At 50.8% G+C, this 20,298-nt stretch overlaps 1 protein-coding gene across 3 annotated transcripts in view; it reads right to left on the bottom strand.

Annotated features, from left to right (window-relative positions):
* The window catches only part of LOC142589565 (uncharacterized), a 197,505-nt gene that overhangs the window by 96,129 nt on the left and 81,078 nt on the right, over positions 1-20,298 (bottom strand). Inside the window, exon 1 of one of the 3 annotated variants that reach the window (XM_075701030.1) lies at positions 15,164-15,212. The exons of the other annotated variants lie outside the window; for them this stretch is intronic. The gene's annotated coding sequence lies outside the window, so the exon portion shown is untranslated. Of the gene's footprint in view, positions 1-15,163; positions 15,213-20,298 lie in introns of those variants that run through there. 3 annotated transcript variants of the gene reach the window in all.

The raw sequence follows: 20,298 nt of genomic DNA, 5'->3' as shown, positions 1-20,298 counted from the left end.
ACGACCCCATCTGGGACGCCCCCATCGTGGTGAATTACGTAAGTCAGTCGAATGAATGCGTATACATCGGTACGGTTCGCCCTCGGGCGCGTCCAACACGGTGTTACGTTTCGCCTACGACGCGCGGTAAAGCCGGCGCGGATGCAACGGACGCCGGGGCTTCGTTCAAAGCGGCAGACATTTTGGCCCGTTCGGCGCCGCCGCTACGCCTCCCTGCCAAGCGCGTCCAGGCATGTTCCAATGCCACGTGTCTTCATGTGCGTGTGTGTGTGTATGTGCATGTTGGTGCCCACGCTTGTCGAAGCGCGGCAGCCGGGGAGAGGAGCTCCCCCAACTGTGAAGCGAGGGGTCTGACCGGCGCCGGCACGACGTATGCGCCACCTTCTCTTCCCATTGTTCCCGAGCGGCACAGTCACGTGCTCGTCTATAGAGGGGCTCCTTCTTGCCCTCAACTGCGAGAGTATAAAAGCAGCTGCCCCCGGACGCCAAGAAGAGGCTCCGATTTCTTCTGTTGAGTAACGTGCTCTCCCGTCTCTCTACTTCGGTCGACCTGACCGCCAACTCTTTGCGATGTTAGAATAAACAAGTTGTTTTGTTGTTACCAGTCGACTCATGCTTTGCCGGGACCTTCGGATGCTTCCAGTTGTGCCCCAGGCCGCCAGGCCAACGCTACCCTTGGGGCTTGCGACCCAGGTGCAACAACGGGCGTCAGCGCCGAGTTCCCAACAACGGTTTGAGACGGTCTGACGTTTTTATTTCAACTGGCGAATGAAATGCTTTGCTACGACAGCTTCGTCGGTGGGCTCCGGTCTTGAAGGGACACTAAATGTGTAAAGTATTTCATGACGTGCGAGTAAACTCCGAAAAAGCCTCTCTCACCGTGACAACAGGCTTGCTGTAAGCCAGAGAAGACGCTGAAACCGAAGGCGGCTGGCGATGCCGCCTTCTATACTTCCCGCATGCCCTCTCCGTGACGTCACATAACTCGGCGGCGTCCGCTTGGGACAAGTTTCTTTTTCATCGGTAAATATCGACTGCATTGTACTCTAAAAGAACCAAAAACGTAACTTCGATAACTTTTACAGAGCCCCAACAAGGAAAAATACACTGTCATTCGTGATGTCACGGTGATGTGCCGGCGCTGGGGTTTCGGGAACGAAATTAAAAAAAAAAAAGAAATAAGGAAGAAGGAGCTTCACCTTAAACAATTACCTAGGACCGCAAAATTAACGAAAGTTTAATTTTGAAGGAACACTCTGGGGAGTCTCACCTAGCTGTTACTAGTATAAAAGTTATAATACCAATCAAGCCGCGTTATATAACGAAACGGGATGTAACGAATTAAGTGAAATTCCCCTTGAAATTTCCACAACGATTCATACAGTAGTATATGTGGTAAAAATAGATATAGCGAAGTAATGGGTATAACTAAGTAATTCTGGATCCCTTTCCACTCGGTCATAACTATAGGGCTCCGTGTTTTCGGAGTTTATTTTTCTTGAAATTCGGACGGTGTTTTTCGGAGTTTATCTCTTGGCGGAAATTCGGCGTTTATCGGAATTTATTTCTCGTAAACCCCGATTCTCCGAAATTCGGAGTTTAATTCTGCATTAACCTGAATACTCCAAAATCTTAGATGAAACGATACCTGAACACGAAAACACCAGAACACACAAAGCGTATTTTAGTTGTTGTCTCCCTGGAAGGTTTTAATGCACAAACATATACACACAAGCACAAATGCTTGAATACAAAACACCCACGTTTGTGCGTAGTATACATGTACCTTAAAGCTTGTTGTAATAGACGCAAGCATACTTTACGAGGTTGGTGTCACTGATGGAAGCGCGCCCCTTTCGGTCGATGATTCTAAGCTTTGAAAATGCCCTTTCAACGTTTGCGCTAGAAACAGCGAGAGCCAAGAGTCTCAGCGCGCAGCGAGAGAGCACTGGCCACTGTGCAGCCTGAAGTCTCCGAAACGACAGTGATTCAACAATGTTACCGATCTCGTAGCTCTGATAGTTCGCAAAATCACTCAGGAGCTGGCTCGTGTCGTCATATTCAAGAAACAAGCCCTTTGTTAAATGCGCGATGGGTGCTGTCTACGAGATACTGTTGACGTGAGGCAAAGTTTATATCGGCCAAACTGGCCGACGTATCAGTGACCGCTTAGAACATGCCCTTTATCGAAAGGGTTTTGATAAAGAACGGAATAGGGTCATATTGGCAGTTAAAATCGGCGTTCAATATATAAATCTGAATTGTCAAAATTTTTACCGGCGAGTGTTTATCGGATTTTTCTCGGATTTATCCGAAAAAACGGAGCCCTAGTTATAACGCGATTTTACTACAGAAGTGCATACGGTATATAGTATAGCTATTCGGCTCAGGAGAGTCGGGCAGCTGTGGAGACATGCCCATGTCGAGGAGGTGCCTTTAAAACGGAAAGGGCGAAGGGATAATGTAGAGGGGGTTTCGATTCAATGTAACCTTGCACAATACCTATTGCTTAATTATTAAATTGGGCAACGTGACAATCTGCGGTATGCATTCATGCAAGAACTCCGAAAAAACCACATGACCTCCCACATATCGTCGTCAGCGCATACTTTTTTTTTCTTCTTTTTTTTTTTCTCTGTATAGCTAACCGAAAACTGGTCGGCGCTGTGCAAGACCTCTCTCTGTACGTGCACAGAATTTAGCCGGTTCGTCTCGATCAGTGAAAGCCGGATATGCAGGAGTTCCCTGACCCGTTAATTACGCGGTAAAGCTGAATTCCACGCCCAACGTACGTGAAAGCGAACGTCGCGGCTTCAGCACGTAATGAGAGGCCTCGAATGCCGTCACCAGAGCCGAGTTTATGAAGCCCAGTTCGTGTTCCTAAATCAACAGTGCCCGCAAACGCCGGCTGGCTTTACGCCAACGCGAGGGAGACGTTCGTGGGAAATGAAAGACGAATGGAACTTTCACGAGCGCGCGCACGATGAGACGTGTGCATACGTGCTCCCCGCAGGAGACAAGCAGAGACAGCGCCTTGCTCTGTACACGTGCATGCATCCATTATCTCTCTCCGGCACGCCGATAAAGCACAACGCAGACGGCCTTCACATTTTATTATTATTATTATTATTATTAGTAGTAGTAGTAGTAGTAGTAGTAGTAGTAGTAGTAGTAGTAGTAGTAGTAGTAGTATTTCAAAGTAAACAATACCGAACACAAACGCGCTGCTGCACGGTTGCAGGGGTTATTTGCTGAGGCGAACACGTTTCGTAATTTTTGGATGGCAATCGTTTTCCGGGGGAAAGCCACCCTTATGCGGGAGGTGGGGGGAGGTGCTCGCAACGCTCGCAGAAACACTGGGCATCAAATTGTAGGCGGTCGATCCTCGTTCCGTAAACATGGGCCGCGATCGATGTCCGGCGGAGTCCGCAACCGAAGGTCACGTGAATGAGTTGCTCGGAATACAGCGCGCCGCTAACTGTGGCCCCCATGCGTGCAGCGTGATTCGGTGGCCCGCTGAGCCACGTCCTGCTCGTCTGCGGAATGAATTAGCAATCCGTTCAGTCGTGCATACAACCCGGCTTTAGAATCGTCGATTTACTCCGTACGGACCGAATGTGCCGTGGCTCAACGTCACCGAGCTTTGCCATCGCCGATTTGGGTGACCACGGAATGATTCAGCTATGCAGTTCTCCGTGTTAATATACCTTCATCAGCCATGACCGTCTGATGTGACACACCGTGCGCCAAACAAAAAGGTATTCGCGACGAAAAGACATGCTGGATGAAATAAATTTCTATGTATAGCTCAGTGGTGTATACATGCATCCGGCGTGGGAGCTAGCACGAAAATGCACGCATACAAGTCGTAACTTCTGCAGGAGCACACATGTATATACATACGCCAAGGACATTGTTGATTATGAGGCGCCAATGGAATGTGTGGAGGAAATGACACATTGAGCGCTTCAGGCATGGCGGATCTCATGGCATATGGAATATTTTGTTTCAGTCCAAAGAAGGCCGGCCTGGCTCCGAGGGAAGATCCCTCGATCCCGGCTTGCGTCGCGCGCTTCGACCACGGACCGCAACCGGAAAATAAGGGAGAGAAAACAACGTTGTCTGTTGAGAGAGCGATTATGACTTGGCAGTTGAGGTTATAGTCTAGCTTGGTCACACTGCAAGCTTCGCATAGACAACGCGACACCCACTGTGTGTACAGTCAACGTATCGCAACAGGCTTTTTCGGGAGTGCCAGAAGTGTATCTGCACGAGGCGCACAGAGGCAGTTTCACCACGCGTTCCGAGCACGTCCGGTACAGCTAAAGACGCCCATCCACAACTCGATTTTATTAATACGTGCAGAAACGGCTCGTGACGTACGTATACATGACGTATATCACCAGAGGCGCGCTCGCGTGGGGCATCGGCGAGCGAGGAACGTCCCTGGGATTTTCGCTGTGTGACGCGAAAGGTGCGACGGCATGGAATGCTGACGGCCATTCAAAGAAGCCCAAATGGTCGCTGACACGAACTAGATGGGTGTGTAATGAGAACGAGAAACAGGCCCAACAGCGCTACGGCATTGTTATTGTTATGCAAATGTTTGTGTGTAAGGCTATACGCATGATCTCATAAAACCAACAAACCACAACAGACAAGACGCGCATCCCCCGTGATGTGAGGCCAAATTATTGTAGCCGCGGCGTCATGATGTATTCGGTCTCATGATACATGAGACCGAATAATATCCACCATAACCTGAGGCTGGATGGGGAAGCGGAATGCGGCAATAATTAAACACAGAGCTCTTTGAGGATACAATAAATATGAGCATTCGCGTGGAATTGGGAAAGGAGTAATGGTTCCAGCGCTACAATTCGCAAATGGTATCGTCTGAGCTTAAAACCAGAGATCTTGTCGGGGTTGGAAGTCAACCAATGGTCGGTGGGCCGATCGGCATTAGGGGCCCACGGTAAAACCATAACTGAGGCAGTGCAGGGTCACATGGGTTGGGCCTTTCTCGAAGTTATAAAGGGAAGCGCACAGCAAAATTAGATATGAAGAAAGACTTCGGAACAGGGATGAATATAAATGGGCGGCTTAAGTGCGCCAGTATCTGTACCTCAAAAGCGTGGACAGGGAATGGAGGAAGAGCTCGGCTAAGAAAGGTTGTTAAAGGGTAATTAAATGTAAGGGGTAATTGAAAGTGTAAATAGGCGACCAGCAGTCACGAAAAAGAAAGTGCGAGAAACAAAGACGACAAAATTGGACGCAAATGATGGAAACAAAGGATCATGGATATTTACAAATACGGCGAGAAAGGAATCAGGAGGAACAATCTGTATGATAACACAAAGGGCATGTGCCTTGCTGCTAATGGTGCATCCACACGACGGACGGCTCCGCGCAAATCTGTGCCGCGGACGCTTATTCCGCCGCCCGTCCGGCTGCGAAGCGCATCCACACGACGGACGGACTGAGCAGACGACCGCGCCGGAAAAATAAAGATGGCGGCGCCGCCCGAAGCGACTGCCGTCCGCCTCGAACCTGTCAAGTAGTCGTCGTCCACTGTGTGGCCCGTAACTTTCAAACTGAGGCTTGTAATTGGTTTAAATTTGTGTCCGGAAGCTTCGACAGCAATGTATTCGTCATGAGTGGGCACCGTTACCGAAAGAGATACTCAGATTCTCGGCGTGTAGGCTTAACGAGTGGCTGTATTGGCTGAACATGGCCTCGAAGATGTTGCGGCGGCCCGGGCGGATTTCAGTGACCGTAAGTTAATATGATTGCTTGTTTCTACTCACGCTAGATGGCGCCATCGGTGAAACAAAGATTTTGTCACATATGTTCTTTACTCTGAATGAAAATGAAGACCGAAAGGGAACGACGGGGGGGGGGGGGGGGAGTAGCCGCAATGGCTGTTGTTTTGTCCGAATCGGATGATGACGGGCGCTTGTTTCATCGAAAGGGGTCTTGTTACGCTCTCGTGTCCGCGTAATCGATGAAAGTCGTGTCCCACAACGCGGGGAACTGCTCCACGAGATGTAAGAATAACAAAGTTGCCCCGTCGTTCAGGTTCATTTCAGTCGCTCTTGTGCGAGTCGCGCGTCAGCAGCGATGAAGCTGTTAAAGATCCCAAAACCGCGCTTGTTGCCAGACTGTAGAGCTACTAGGCTAAATCCGCAGCATTCGACCCCCAAAATCCGGATGCGAAAAATAGCTCGGCATTTTCCGTCCGTGGGGGTCGCGGACGACGTGCGGACGGCACAAATCGGTGACGCGTGGTCACGTGATGCGCCGTCCGTCGCGAAAAAGACGGATTTCGTCCGTCGTGTGGATCCACCATAAAGGCCCGAGCTTGATACCCGTGGACATGTAAAATATGTATATACCGGAACAAACATTCGAAACCGGATGAGGCGTCTGCTGCAGCAAAAGTATGGAAATGATTCAACACACCGTACTGGAATGCCAAGATATTCACCAAACAAGACCCGTAGGAAACGAAGTCGACCTTCAGAAGCGCTGGGATTCAACGCGGATGAAAACATTAACTGGTCAGCAGTCGAGATAAGCAAGCGACGTTTAGAGTAACGGTGGGAAAAGGAAAGCAGGGAATAGATCAATATAGCGGGGGTGGTAAATCATCAGAGGTAAATTTAAGATATATATGGCGATTTTAATGAAGAGAACGAAGATAAATAAAAGATAGGCGAAATGCCAGACTGCAATAGATGCAGCAAAGCCTGACTAGCTCAAACACGCTAATTTAGTCGCCGCCCCGTTACAGCCCTGTTACCGGAGGGGATACCAATAGAAACCACCACCACCACCATCATACTCTCAGGTATCCCGGTATTCGATTAATGTTAAAACGTTTACGGACACGCTGAAACCACGCGCGTGTGCGCACACCTGCTTGCATGCTACTCCGGCATCTCGCAGTGAAACTGCGTTGTTGTTCTTCGTCGCAGGCTGTGGAAGACAGACTTCTGACTCTGCGAGCATGCAGCTGCGAGGAAGAGCGCCCAGTTCTTCGACTTTCTTTCTTGCGCTATAAGGACGCGGAATCGGAGAGGCGCCTCCTCGCCGTTTCCCACACAGCAACAGCAGCGGCAGAATCGCATCGCCGTTAGCATCGCAACGCAGTTTCCGATAAAAGGCGGACGCCCGCGCCGCATCCCTTCCCACGAAAACGCCGCCGCCGCTGCTCGAGAGGCATCGCGTGCGGGGAGTCGCAGGCGGGTGAGAAATCGCCTAAAAGGGAGGGGGGGGGAAGGGTCGAGTAATACCCGCTCCGTCCCGGCCAACACGAGGCCGCGATGCGCCTTCGGACACGTAACCCCGGTTCGTTGAACCAGAAGCGCGCATACGCCGCGGGGCAAAAGGGAAGAGCACGTAGAAGCAAAAAAGCAAAAAAAAAAAAAGGGAATTAGGCCTACGGGACCTGAGATGTCACGCTTTGCGCTACTACAAACGTGGGCTCTCCGGTTATCTGAGCAATAAAAGTAAATAAAGCATAACAGAGAAAAAGCAAGAGGACCGTGAGAGAGATTTTAAAAGGGATGGGTGGGGTGGGGGAGGGGATGATCGTCAACGTAGCGTCACAAACCACGTGAAGTCGCACGCGGCTCTGCCAGGCCTCTTCCGTTTGCATCTGTCGGGCAGGAAACGGGCGCGGCCCAGCACGTCAACATTTCGCAACACAGTGTCATGCACCGCGCCGCCGACGCTACAGCGTTCCACGAAGCCCGCCTATTTGTGCATTTGTTTAACCTGGACCGGGTTAGCGCACAGCGATTCTATTTCGATGCTATTCCTTTTCGCGCTTCGCCAATTTCGCCAGTGGTGCCAGCGACGTTCCACCCACGTTATCATCGGGATCAGCCGGTCATGGACGGCGTACGATAAGAAAGTGACTTCCACTGTACCAGCCCTGGAGTCCTATACAGTGAGGGTTCTCTTCGTCCGATTCTATTCATTCCAAATCAGTCCATTGGGGCTGATGCTGATGATAGCGCGGGCGCGCAAGCAACTGACGAGTGTGGAATTTTCCACACTCGTCAAAAGAGCTGTTACAAATTACACGAGACCCCCTCCCCATGGCAAATTTTTTTTTGCCTTAATTGGCAAAAAAAAATTCATTTTCGTCTCACATTCTTTCTTGCCCTTACTAATTGATTCACATGACGCCCGAACTGCGTGATCAAAAGGATGGACCATTCTACGAAACGAGTGTTGAGTGAACAGATTCCAAGAAAAAAAATCCTTGCAAAATATACGGCACTCGCCTATACAGCGTTAGGCGTCCCGTCTCATTACGCGTACGCCGACACGTTTCGTGAGAGCACCCGTTGTACGAGTTCGGGTCGGGCATGAAATACATGGTAGCTGGTCCATGCCGTCGTACGACTCATCCGCGCTAAGGACGTTGTTGAAGGGTGGGACTTGTTCTCATCGAGAACGAGGAATATGGGATTTATCTACAATATCTACATGAAGGGTGGAGAACGTTTCATTTCATCAGTCTAGCATGACTGAAAGAGAATGCACCCTGAACAGCCGACAACGGCTGCTTTAAGAACACTCTGTCCTGCCTAGGTCCCTAGGTGAGGGAAAACGGCCGTTCAACCTTCGACCAATGGGAGCGTCCAAACTCATCGTAGTCGACCTGCCTTTGAGGGGGAGGGTTCACACACTCACTTCCGCACTTTGGTTTCACTGAACACACCGAGGTGAGAGGGTTCTTGTAGACAGGGGTCTTGACCGGAGCAGGCGCCTCTTGATCACAGAACTGAACCCGCAGTCAGTAGCCGCCGCGTCTGTCCATTGACTGTGACGACCTCTGGGGCCCGTGAGAAAGCACCGCAAAACATCACCTTCCAGGAGTTCCCCCGCTCCACGCAAACCGTAAAGGCGACAGCGAATCGACCAACAATACTCGGTCCGCCGAACATGGCTAGACATACCGGCGCCGTTGGACTGTTGAGGCGGCGCATTGTTGTCTTTACAAAGCGAGTCGTCGCAGCGGGCCGGGAAAATTTTGCAGGTCGGTACTCCTGCAGGCCGATCGTAACACCGTACACGACATTGCTGACGGGCGCACTCTTGAGCAGCGCGACACAATTGCGGTATACCTCGCGTGTGTATGCTGCGATCCTCCAAAGACACCTACGTGGTCCGCCCTATATTTATTTGCAACACTGCTAAGTCTAATAGGGAGCCGGAACATCGGCTTTCCAAGGAACGGCACACTGGTGAAGCAAGGAAATGGCTACCAGAAAAGTGGCGCTGCTTCATTACAAATTACATGCAAATGCTTTTCCGAGTGCTAGCGACCAACAATATCCCAGAAAGGCACTCTTCGAAAATCGCATCGAATACTGGATATTTTGTTATTTCTATACAAAGTGAAATATAAAGGCTGTTTTAAGTTCGTTTGGTAGTGAAAAAAAAAAGGAAAACGGATATTTCCATTATATTTGATAGATCTATGCTTACCACAACTGGCCGCCGCTCATCCATAGTGCACCAGGCATGATAATGACAGTAATGAAACAGAACAGCAGTATAAATTGCTGAGCGTAAATCGACACAACAAGCTGATCGGATGCCTAAAAGAGAGACATACTGCTGGAAGTCAGACATCGTATGCTCCATGCGCTCGCTCATAAACTGCGGCCTCTGTGCAACAATGGCGGATCTTCTGCTGCACAATCGTTCGGAACAGTCACCACTAACGTCTGTATTTCCCCCTGTAGACTCCCATACGCGTTGCCATTCCTTATATTCGAACAGAAGCAAATATTCGACAACTTCGAACAGGGAAGTCTCGAGTCGAATACGAATTGAATAGCAAAGACTGTCGTATTCGTATTCGACATTTCGAATAATCGCACACACGTACTTCTTACGCTTTGCGTGGTAAAAAATAACTCGTACACCAATGCATTTCGTCGCACACTTTGGGAATTAAAGGGACACTAAAGGTTACCAGAAAGTCAAGTCAAAGTGATAAAGCAATGCTCTAGAACGTCTAAGGCGTCAATATAATCGCGAACAGAGCTTTAGTAACCGAGAAATTGAGGTAAATGCACGACACGATTTGAGACCCCCCAGTGACATACCGGTACTAGCCCGATGACGAAAGCACTCCTCATCATAATATATGTCACTAGTACTCAACTACTCGTATTAAAAAGATCATTTCATTAGATTATAAGACAGAAGAAAATGCCACTTGTCTACTTCTATTCGATTCTAAGAAAAAAATAACATGTTGACGTTACCCTTTAGTATGGGTGATCGAAAGGTTTCATTTTCGCTCGACTCTGCGCGCTCGACTTTGCGCCGCACGCGCTTTGGAGTTACAGTTGTTTCTTTATAGCGTCGTGCTGCGTTGGTCCTGCTGGCTCGCGAAACTTGCATTTGGAACAAGCAGCGAGAATGCCACGTCCGTGTGATGTCGTGGGATGCGCGAACGGTCCGCGGAACTTGGCCAAGGGCAGTTGCAGCGGCGAATCCAACGTTACTTACCACTGTGTGCCAACGAGTGAACCTCTCCGTTCGAAGTGGTTAAGTGCCGTACCTCTGCCACAGCGCGCTGGCAAAGAGCCGAAAAATCACTTAGTGTGCTCGCTGCACTTTCGTCCAGAGGATTACGAGTTCAACGCCGACTTACTGAAGTCGCGTGAAGTGCCCTTCAAAGCAGGCCGTCGTCGTAGTAGTACGCAACGACGCCTGCAGCGCGAGCCCTCAACAGCAGGTCACGTTCATCAGTGCTTAAATCGCTGAACTCGAGCCCAGCATCGCGAGCTAATGTGTCGTTGTCAAGGTAATCCATTGCAACGAGCGTCTAAGTTGGCGTCATAAAATAAAGAACCAGCTTATCGTCTCGCGCTTTCCCTTCCACTAGCCACCATAGTTCCGCTTTCGCGCTGCTGTCGGCTCTGTCTTGGCTCTGTTTCTGGCCGCGCGCTTGCGTTTTGGGCAGAAAAGCCGTAGCGCCGTCTGCAGGGGCCGTTCTACTCACCGACGGCGCATCGTCACTATGAGACCGTGATGTCACTATACTCCTCGATCGGAGGGCGGGTGATTTGAACTGCGCTAGAGGTATGCGGACGCTTCGGAACGCATTTTCTCTTAAAATACTAAGTCCCTTCTTCGCACGAAAAAAGCGTTTCGAGGTTTATGGGATGGTATTTCAACAGTCCAAGTTGACTTAATATTAACCTTTAGTGTCCCTTTAATGCATACGTCGAAACTGGTGGATATGTCTAGCGAACTCGCCGACTGCAACGCGTAAATGCCAATACGTGCCGTAAAGTAATTAGTTAAAGAGTGCAATCCATTGCAACGAGCGTCTAAGTTGGCGTCATAAAATAAAGAACCAGCTTATCGTCTCGCGCTTTCCCTTCCGCTAGCCACCATATAGTTCCGCTTTCGCGCTGCTGTCGGCTCTGTCTTGGCTCTGTTTCTGGCCGCGCGCCTTCTCTAGTTCGATTTCTCGTGCTAGTAATGTGCGCTTTTCCTGCTAATCCAGCTCAGGGAGTAGAATTGTGCAATCTGACACGGTCAATTTTTAAAAGTTATTTTAGCACCAGAATAAAGCACCCCATACATATATCGGCGCGTTCTTGCGCACTAAAATTTGGCTGAAGTCCCTCGTGATCCCCCCACTGTCCTCGCTGTTCGCGCGGCCCTTAATTGTTCAAAAATCAGCATCATACATGTCCACCTTTTTCAGCTCTTCTACGCACTCCGCTGACCACGCGCGAAGCATCGTTCCGAGGCCCCCCACCCACACTTCTGGGCGATGCTCAGGAGTGCGAAGATTTTGCCGAAATCTGGCATGCATAAACTGCCAGCCCCCCGAACAGCGGGCTGGCGCTGGTGTGGCGCCAGCAACCAACACTGGCGCACAAGGGGGGGACGCATAGCTCTTCTTTGCACCGCGGCAGCCGCGCATAATACGATTGGCGGCGGGCTGCGGCCCGCGTCAGTGACTGCCTCGCGCGACTGGTTCTCCTCTGGAACGATGCCACCACCATCATGACCCGCGTTTGTTTTGAACCCGCCCGCCGCATGGCCGCGCGGCGCTAGGCGACGCCGAAACAGCCTGCGGCAACACCAGCCCCTGTGTGAAAACGGCCTCGCTCACCCGGACTGGCAAGCTCCGCCTCTTCGCGTGGCGAGGAAGTTAATCAAGAAGGCGGCACGATGGAAGAAAAAAAAAAAAAATCCACCGGCGCGGCACGAAAGGTGGCCCGGACGAGGAAAGGGTCCCGGCACGGCGCGTCCGCCCTCTCGGCGTCTGGGACCCCGAGATGCCGCGTCGGCGGCGGCGGCTGCGCCGAGGTGAGAAAGGAGCCGCGCTCGGCCGCCTGGGCGGTGATTGATCTGGCCATTGTGCGGCCCGCACGAGGCGCCGACCGACCGGACACGCGCGGACAGTGCAGACTTGCGAGGCGCCCGCGGTATATTCTACGGCAGCGAGTGGTCTGGCTGAAGTTGCGCAAGAACTTGCGCAGCACATGCTGGGACGAGAACGGGAATCCGAGGGACCCGATTTTTGTCAACCACAACCACAATAAGGTCCTGGTGTTAAACAGTGCAGCACGTAGACGAGACACGAGACGAGAAGGCGACACCACAGCGCTTGTGGTGTCGTCCTCTCGTCTCGTCTACGTTTTGCGCTGTTAACACCAGGGTGGAAAACCAACAAGCCCAAGCTGCTATTCTAGCATAATAAGGTGCCAACAGATAACTAAGCCAGGGAAAGCGCATAGGGGGAAGTCATTTGTAGTTTTATTGCGATAGCAATTATATGGACACTCCTGGCGCATTTCTGCCGTCGCCGTGAGGTTCCGTACAAGGTTTGTATAAAAGCGACAAAATCGTCGCCGCGCGCCGTACGCTGTATGTGCGAGTGAAAGAAAGCGTGCGGGGATGAGACGGCGAACACGGCTCAGCCTCGAGCACTCTGTCCTGTCCCAGCTTCTTTCCGTAGTCTTGTTTGCACCAGGAACTATGTCAAAGGATGTCCCAGCTATCATGCACAAAGATTTAAAGATATGCAAATTGCCACATAGCTGGTCAGAACCAGGGTAATATTGTTTGCTGTCGCTTGGAGATGTTCTGATTATTATTATTTTAATTCCGCATAATTAGATAGTTTTAATTATTTAATCAACTCAAATTTTATAATTGATTGAAAAGTGTCAATGAGAGAATTGTACAGCAACAAGAAAAACTCCCGATACAGCTTTCTGTTCCTCAATACGTGCGTGCGTGCGTGCGCGCGCGCGCGTCGTAACACCTCTTCATAACAACGGCATATCACGTCAAAATGCCGAGTCGCCCTTCAAATCGCCTTCCGTCATTTGAGTGCACGCGCGTGGTACAATTACGACAGCATCGTTGATGATGATGGCGATGTGTACACATGCCTCTTGTATAGGGCACGCAGATCGGTACTGCCCTATAGCCGAGAACATTTACAAAAAAGAAAAAAAAGGAAAGGAAAGGGAAAGTGTCGCGATCCGCCCAGGTTCGTGAACAAGGGAGGGCTCGAGGCACCCTCCGTTAGACGGACGCTCGCAGCGTGGTAGTGATGAACGATGACTGACCGCCGAGCAGCTGTGCTCGCCGGTGTTTATTGGTGCGGTGACCAATGTTGCCTAACTGAGCCTGGCAGGCCACCGAGCCTGGCGGGCCAACGAGGCAAGGTACGATGCGATAGATACGAGGCAAGATTATGCCCCAAAGCAAGATACATTGCCGCATTCAACCCACTGATACCTTCGTGCGCACCATTACAGACAAGTCGAAAACACAACAACGCGATGCAACGACTGTTACAGCAGAAATCAACCTAACAAACAAAAATCTATAATAAATTTAAACCGCCACATCAGCCCAAAAGTTTTGAAAGTGGAGGTGTCCTCAGCTTCCAAAGCTTTCCCATGCGCCAGGATTCCACCATGGATGCAGCGCAGCAAGATACGGGCCGGAAAGCCAGAACGACACTCACGCTTAACCAGTCATTCGGCCCTATGGCAAAAATCAGTACGGTGGTCGGCACACATGGCTCACAGTGGGCGAAACGACCATTCCGCGAGCGAGAATTTGGATCCTCACACGTGCGGCCATCGCAGAGAGTTTGTCATAGCTTTCTGGTCCCAATAGTGTTCCATATCGGTATAGGTAAGTGGTAATGCATACTGGGACGTAAAAAGTGCAGGAACCCACGAAGACGCAGACACCTCCAATTCTCACCATCCCACCCCTAAAAACACTTTCAGAACCTAAAAACACTTTCAGAAGTGACAGAACACGGACAGGTAATAAAACCCGGACGACACACGGATACATCGCGTATAGGCGCTTTCGTAACATCTCAAGAAGCAGGAGCATGTAGCCAAAGAAGGATCAGGCATTTAAAGAGACACCAAGGAGAAATACTAAATCGCTTTAGAGAGATAAGGTATTTTTTGAAAACCTTATTCTCCCCGATTTCGCGGTAATGAAGTCCATTATTACAAGAAATGAAGATCACAGCTCCGTTAGTATGATCTTTATTATTATTATTTATCACACGAAAACGCCAGCGCGTTCGCGTGGTGTCACGGTTTTCAAAGCATTTTCTGGTATTCTATGCGACTCGGTAAAAGTTTTCACACTTGCCAAGTTCAGTCTTTAGCGCTCTCAGAAGGCAGTGGTTATCGATGAAGAGTTAACCGACCGAGCCCCAGCAGAAGTGGTACGGGAACGTCGTCACCCATGAAGTCGTTCTCCTGCCTTCTCCTCCTTTGCGATTCGTAGTGTCTCGGCGAAGCGTAACCGACGCAGCCAAAACTCCGGATTGGGCATACACGAGCGCGAACAGAAACGCGGTGGAGCTACGCGTCTCCCATTGAGCGACTGCACACCCCGAGAGAACCGGAAGCAAGAGAGGCGCCAGAGGATGGCGCGCCGACCGGAAGTCGACGCACGCGCGTGATGGCCGGAGACACTTCGCTCTGGCGTATCTTTGGACACGCGCTCGCGTAGTTATAGTCCTTCAGCGTTCTCGGGCGACAGTATTGGCCGACGAAAACTGCAGTGCAACTAAGTCCCCGGCATGAGAGATTGCACATTCGCTCGAGAAACAAGTACTCACGACGGGCCCAGCGTTGCTATCGGCGGTGCTGAAAGAGGCGAGGCGCTGTATACTCCTAACGCTGCCGGTATAACCTAACGCGACGCAGCTGCATTTGCAATTTTTTTCTCTCTCTCTCTCTCTTTCCACGAACAGAACCTGCCCAGTGACCTTGGGGCGGACCGCTGCAGCGAGACGCACGCAGAGCTCGTATTTCGCCAAGTTTGCCTTGAAGCTCGCAGGCGGCGACTTCCGGCGAAGCCGCCCGCTCGTGGCCCGAGCCCCCCTCCCAACCACACTTTCGCGCACTCGTCACGTCCGTCCACGCTGCGCGAGACGCGCACTATAACGCCGTCCACTGATGTATACAGCGTCCCTGCTTCCTGCACAGTGACGCATGTCCTACAGCGGCTCCAGCTTTTGGGCACCGCAAAGCCATACGCGCGGCCTACGTTTCTCCGGAGTGCGCCCGCGACGTCTGCAGTGACGCGTGCCTTCTCTCCGTGTCCCTTATTTTCGTTGTTCTTGAGCTGCGCACAGACACACTAGTGTGGCGAAAGCAACAAGCGCCAGGAAAGGAAGCCCCCGCAAACGTACTACAGAAACGCAAACTCGTTAAAGAACCCCAGGTGGTCAAAATTTCCGGAGTCCTCCACTACGGCGTGCCTCATAATCAGAAAGTGGTTTTGGCACGTAAAACCCCAAATATTATTATTATTAGAAACGCAAACTGCAAACTGGTATGTTATCAGATCACCTCGCGTATTTGACTGAACAAGCCGGTTCCATTGCGATTACGCCAATCGCCTTACCTATAAATATCGTTTACAGGTTTACTCGTTTACTTTATATTCTTTTTCCGTTTTTCTACTCTCCTCTGGAATCGTTTAATCCCCTTCCCCCTTCCTAAGCAGAGTGTATCGTGTCAACGGTCGTATGTACGCCGGCAAAAAAAAAAAAAAAAAAAACTCTGCCTTCCAATAAACAGCTTCTCCCTCACGTGAACACATCGAACACGTTGAAAGTGTTCAAAGAGCACCTGAAATCACAACGGGCCCTCGCATGAGTCACATATGCGCTTCGTATACGGCACAAACCTGTCATGCAGTTTTTGCCTTAACACAGCTGCGGAACAATGAAAGCCCACTTCATCGCTCTGCTTCACTTCGCGTCCGTTCTTCCGCGCTGCTGCATGACGAACGCTTGCCTCTCAGCTGTGCCAAAGAAGAAGTGTTACCCCGTTTCTCATTCGACGAGCGGCCCAGATGACCGAGAAATATCACTGCAAAAAAAAAAAAAAACACGGAACTGCACGGTCACAAAGTTGCGCTGGGCATCTGCTTCGCTTTCATTGCACAGTACGTCGGTCGGCGTTTTAGCCCGGCTCGTTTCACGTGTTCCTTTTCTCTCTACTTGAAGAGAAGGGCTTTTTGACGAGTTCAGACTGATTTAGGGTTTTAGGATAGCTATAGGCGCTTGTTGGTACGGCGTATCTTATTTTGTTATAACGCACGCTGAGGGACAACAGAAAGGCACATCTGACACATGTGCATTTCTGTTGTCCTTGTTCAGCTTTCGCTACAACAAAATAAGATAGGGTTCGTTAGGCCTGGGCTTCTGGCCGCTTTCGTCTCGTAAATTAGACGATTTGAGGCCTTCTAGTGCACGTGGGACAAAGAAACAGTCGTCAAAACGAAGCTTGGAACGCGAAAGACACACGAAGTTACCGTAGAGCTACGTAGGGAGAAGTAACAATGCGTATTTAGTATATTTACTTTTTTTGTTTCAAGCTTCATTTTGACACCCGTTTCCTTGGCTTACGTACCTTAGAAGGCCACAAATTATAACTTACAAGACGAAAGTGACCAGAAACAGAGACTTCACGAACCCCAAATCATTCTGAAGTCGCTGTTTGGGATCCGACTGCTGGTACGATCTGTTGGGAACTCGGCGCTGACGCCCGTGGTTGTACCTGGGTCGCAAGCCCCAAGGGTAGCGTTGGCCTGGCGGCCGGGGGTACAACTGGAAGCATCCGAAGGTCCCGGCAAAGCATGAGTCGACTGGTAACAACGAAACAACTTGTTTATTTTAACATCGCAAAGAGTTGGCGGTCAGGTTTGACCGTAGTAGAGAGACGGGAGAGCACTTCACTCAACTGAAGAAATCGGAGCCCTCCTTTTGGCGTCCGGGGGCAGCTGTTTTTATACTCTCGCAGTTGAGGGCAAGAAGGAACCCCTCAAAAGACGAGCACGTGAATGTACAATGGGCTAATGGTGACGCACACTGTCGTAGCGATGCCGTAGCACCATGTCGAGCACGATCTCGTAGCACCCTGTCGTGGCGCTGCCGGTCGGACACAATGACTGTAATGAGAAGATGGTCCCTGCTTTGGCATCGCCTGTTTCGGGCACAATGACTGGAACGAGATCCCTGCTTTGGCAACGCCTGTTTCGGGCCCAATAACTGGAATGAGATCCCTGCTTTGGCATCGCCTGTTTCGGGCACAATGACTGGAACGAGATCCCTGCTTTGGCATCGCCTGTTTCGGGCCCAATAACTGGAATGAGATCCCTGCTTTGGCATCGCCTGTTTCGGGCACAATGACTGGAATGCGAGGAGGATCCCTAGGCGGTCGCATCGCCGCAGACGCGCCTGGAAACACCTGGCGATGAGTGTTGCGGCGACGACGATCGGGCCAAAATGTCTGCCGCCCCGCCGCAGTCGCGCCGGCAAAACCACGTGTCGCAGGCGAAACGCAACAGACCGCCCCGCCGGGGGAAGGAGATCCCGATGGACAGGGGACTGCATCCGCTGTCCGGAGGGATGTCGCTCGATGATGCTCATAACCGAAGTCGGGCGTCCCTTGACGTTTCTTGAGCGCAGCGCACAGAGAAGGCCTCGTTCTCTTGTTCAGGTTCGCACGGGACACTGCAAAGTGACTTCGGGAGAGTTCACATTTTTGTTCTCGTTCCCGGCAAGCGTTAGAACTACGCTGAAACTCAACCGCTAAGTCAGCAAGCACGGCACAACCCTCACTAAGCCCTGCCAGGCTCTTTCCCCTTTTTATACCACTGCCTAGTTCCTTACAGTAGTCTAGCATCATTCAGAACGCGTCCACAAATTGAAAAATTGCACTAGAAAGCATATCATCACTTTGAAACACTAAACAAAAGCAATATGTTAAAAAAAAATCCTGCCTCAGGAAGAAAAACATCAGTAACAAACAATTTTGAGGCTGATTCCTACGTTAGGGGCTTCGACTTAAGCCATCGGCGTTACCGTTGAGACTCCCCTTTTTGTAACGCACCTCAAAGGAATATTGTTGTAAAGCGAGGCTCCAGCGCAGGAGGCGGCCATTTTTGGGAGAGATGGTCTGCAGCCATTGGAGAGGGCAGTGATCCGTCTCAATGATAAACCTCGAGCCGGCTAGATAGCATGACAATTTCTGAACGGCCCACACGAGACACGCACACTCTTTCTCGGTGGCGCTATACGCCTGCTCACGACTGGTCAGCTTACGACTAGCATACAGGACGGGGTGTTCTACTTCTCCATTTTCCCGTTGGCACAGTACAACGCCCATGCCTCGCTCACTAGCATCGCACTGAACAATGAACCCTTTTGTATAGTCTGGCGATCGTAGCACAGGCTGGCTTGTTAGGGCACTCTTTAGGGCGCTAAAAGCTCTTTCCTTTGTCTCGTCCCAGACGACTGTTTGAGGCTCTGTTTTTCTTAGAGCATCCGTCAGGGGAGCCGCGATATCAGAGTACCTAGGGATGTACCTCTGATAGTAGCCGGCGACACCCAAGAACGACCGAATATCGGTCTTTGTGCGCGGTTGCGGAAAGTCTCGCACAGCGGCCACTTTTATTTCAGAGGGGCGGCGACGACCCTGACCAATCATGTGACCGAGGTAGACAACCTCGGCCTGTGCTAACTGGCACTTAGGAGCCTTGACTGTCAAGCCCGCTTCGCGCAGGCGGGTTAGCACTGCCCGCAAGTGTGCCATATGCTCAGACCAGGATGCGGAGAATATCGCTACGTCGTCTAGATACGGTAAAGCGAATTCTTGCTGTCCCCGCAACACTTTATCCATGAGGCTTGAAAAACAGTATGGCGCGTTCTTCAAACCAAAACTCAACACTTTAGGACGGAATGTTCCCATTGGTGAAATGAACGCCGCATACCTACTAGCCTCTTCTGTAAGTGGAACCTGCCAATAACCCCTGACAAGATCTAGGGTGGAAATAAACTGAGCGCTACTAACTTTCTCAAGGCGCTCCTCGATGTTAGGGATCGGATAAATTTGATCCTTAGTGATGGAATTAAGCCTGCGGTAGTCGACGCAAGGACGAGGTTCCTTGCCCGGTACCTCAACTAAAATCAAAGGGGAGGTATAATCACTCTCACCTGCCTCAATAACACCGAGCTGTAGCATTTTCTTTACCTCAGCCTCCATAATATCGCTCTGGCGGGGTGACACCCGATACGCCTTGGATCGTACTGGCTCTGGGGAGGTAAGTTCTATATCATGAGTAAGTACAGAAGTCCTACCAGGCCTCTCAGAGAACAGACCTTGAAACTCTTGTAATAGCTGGTGTAGTTCGGTTTTCTGCTCGGGCGACAGCGGTGCTTTACTGATAAGGTCACTAATGACTTGACCGGTGTCTTCCCTGTTCGTCACTGAGCCTAGTCCCGGAAGCTCGACCGGAAGCTCTTCAGGAACGTTTACCATCAGGCACACCACTGCTTCCCTTTGTCTATAAGGTTTGAGCAGATTACAGTGGTAAACTTGCTGTGCTTTCCGCTTTCCTGGCAGACTTACCACGTAGTTAACGTCCGACAGTTTCTGAACAATTCGTGCTGGGCCCTCCCACTGCACGTCTAGTTTGTTGTTTAGCGATGTGCGCAATATCATGACCTCATCGCCAACCTCAAAACGACGGGCCCTGGCTGTCCGATCATAATAAACCTTGGCCCTCTGCTGGGCCTTTGTCATTGCTTCACCTGACAACTCCTGTGCCCTTCTTAAGCGTTCGAGGAGCTTAAGTACGTACTCCACCACGACTGGGTCGTCGCCCCTACCTTCCCACGATTCTCGAAGCATGCGAAGCGGAGATCGAAGCGAGCGACCGTACACCAGTTCAGCTGGCGAA

Source organism: Dermacentor variabilis, chromosome 8 (assembly GCF_050947875.1).
Source record: "Dermacentor variabilis isolate Ectoservices chromosome 8, ASM5094787v1, whole genome shotgun sequence".
NCBI classification, from domain to species: Eukaryota; Metazoa; Arthropoda; class Arachnida; order Ixodida; family Ixodidae; genus Dermacentor; species Dermacentor variabilis.
Note: the sequence above shows the minus strand (reverse complement) of the source record. Positions and strands in the feature narration are given on the sequence as shown.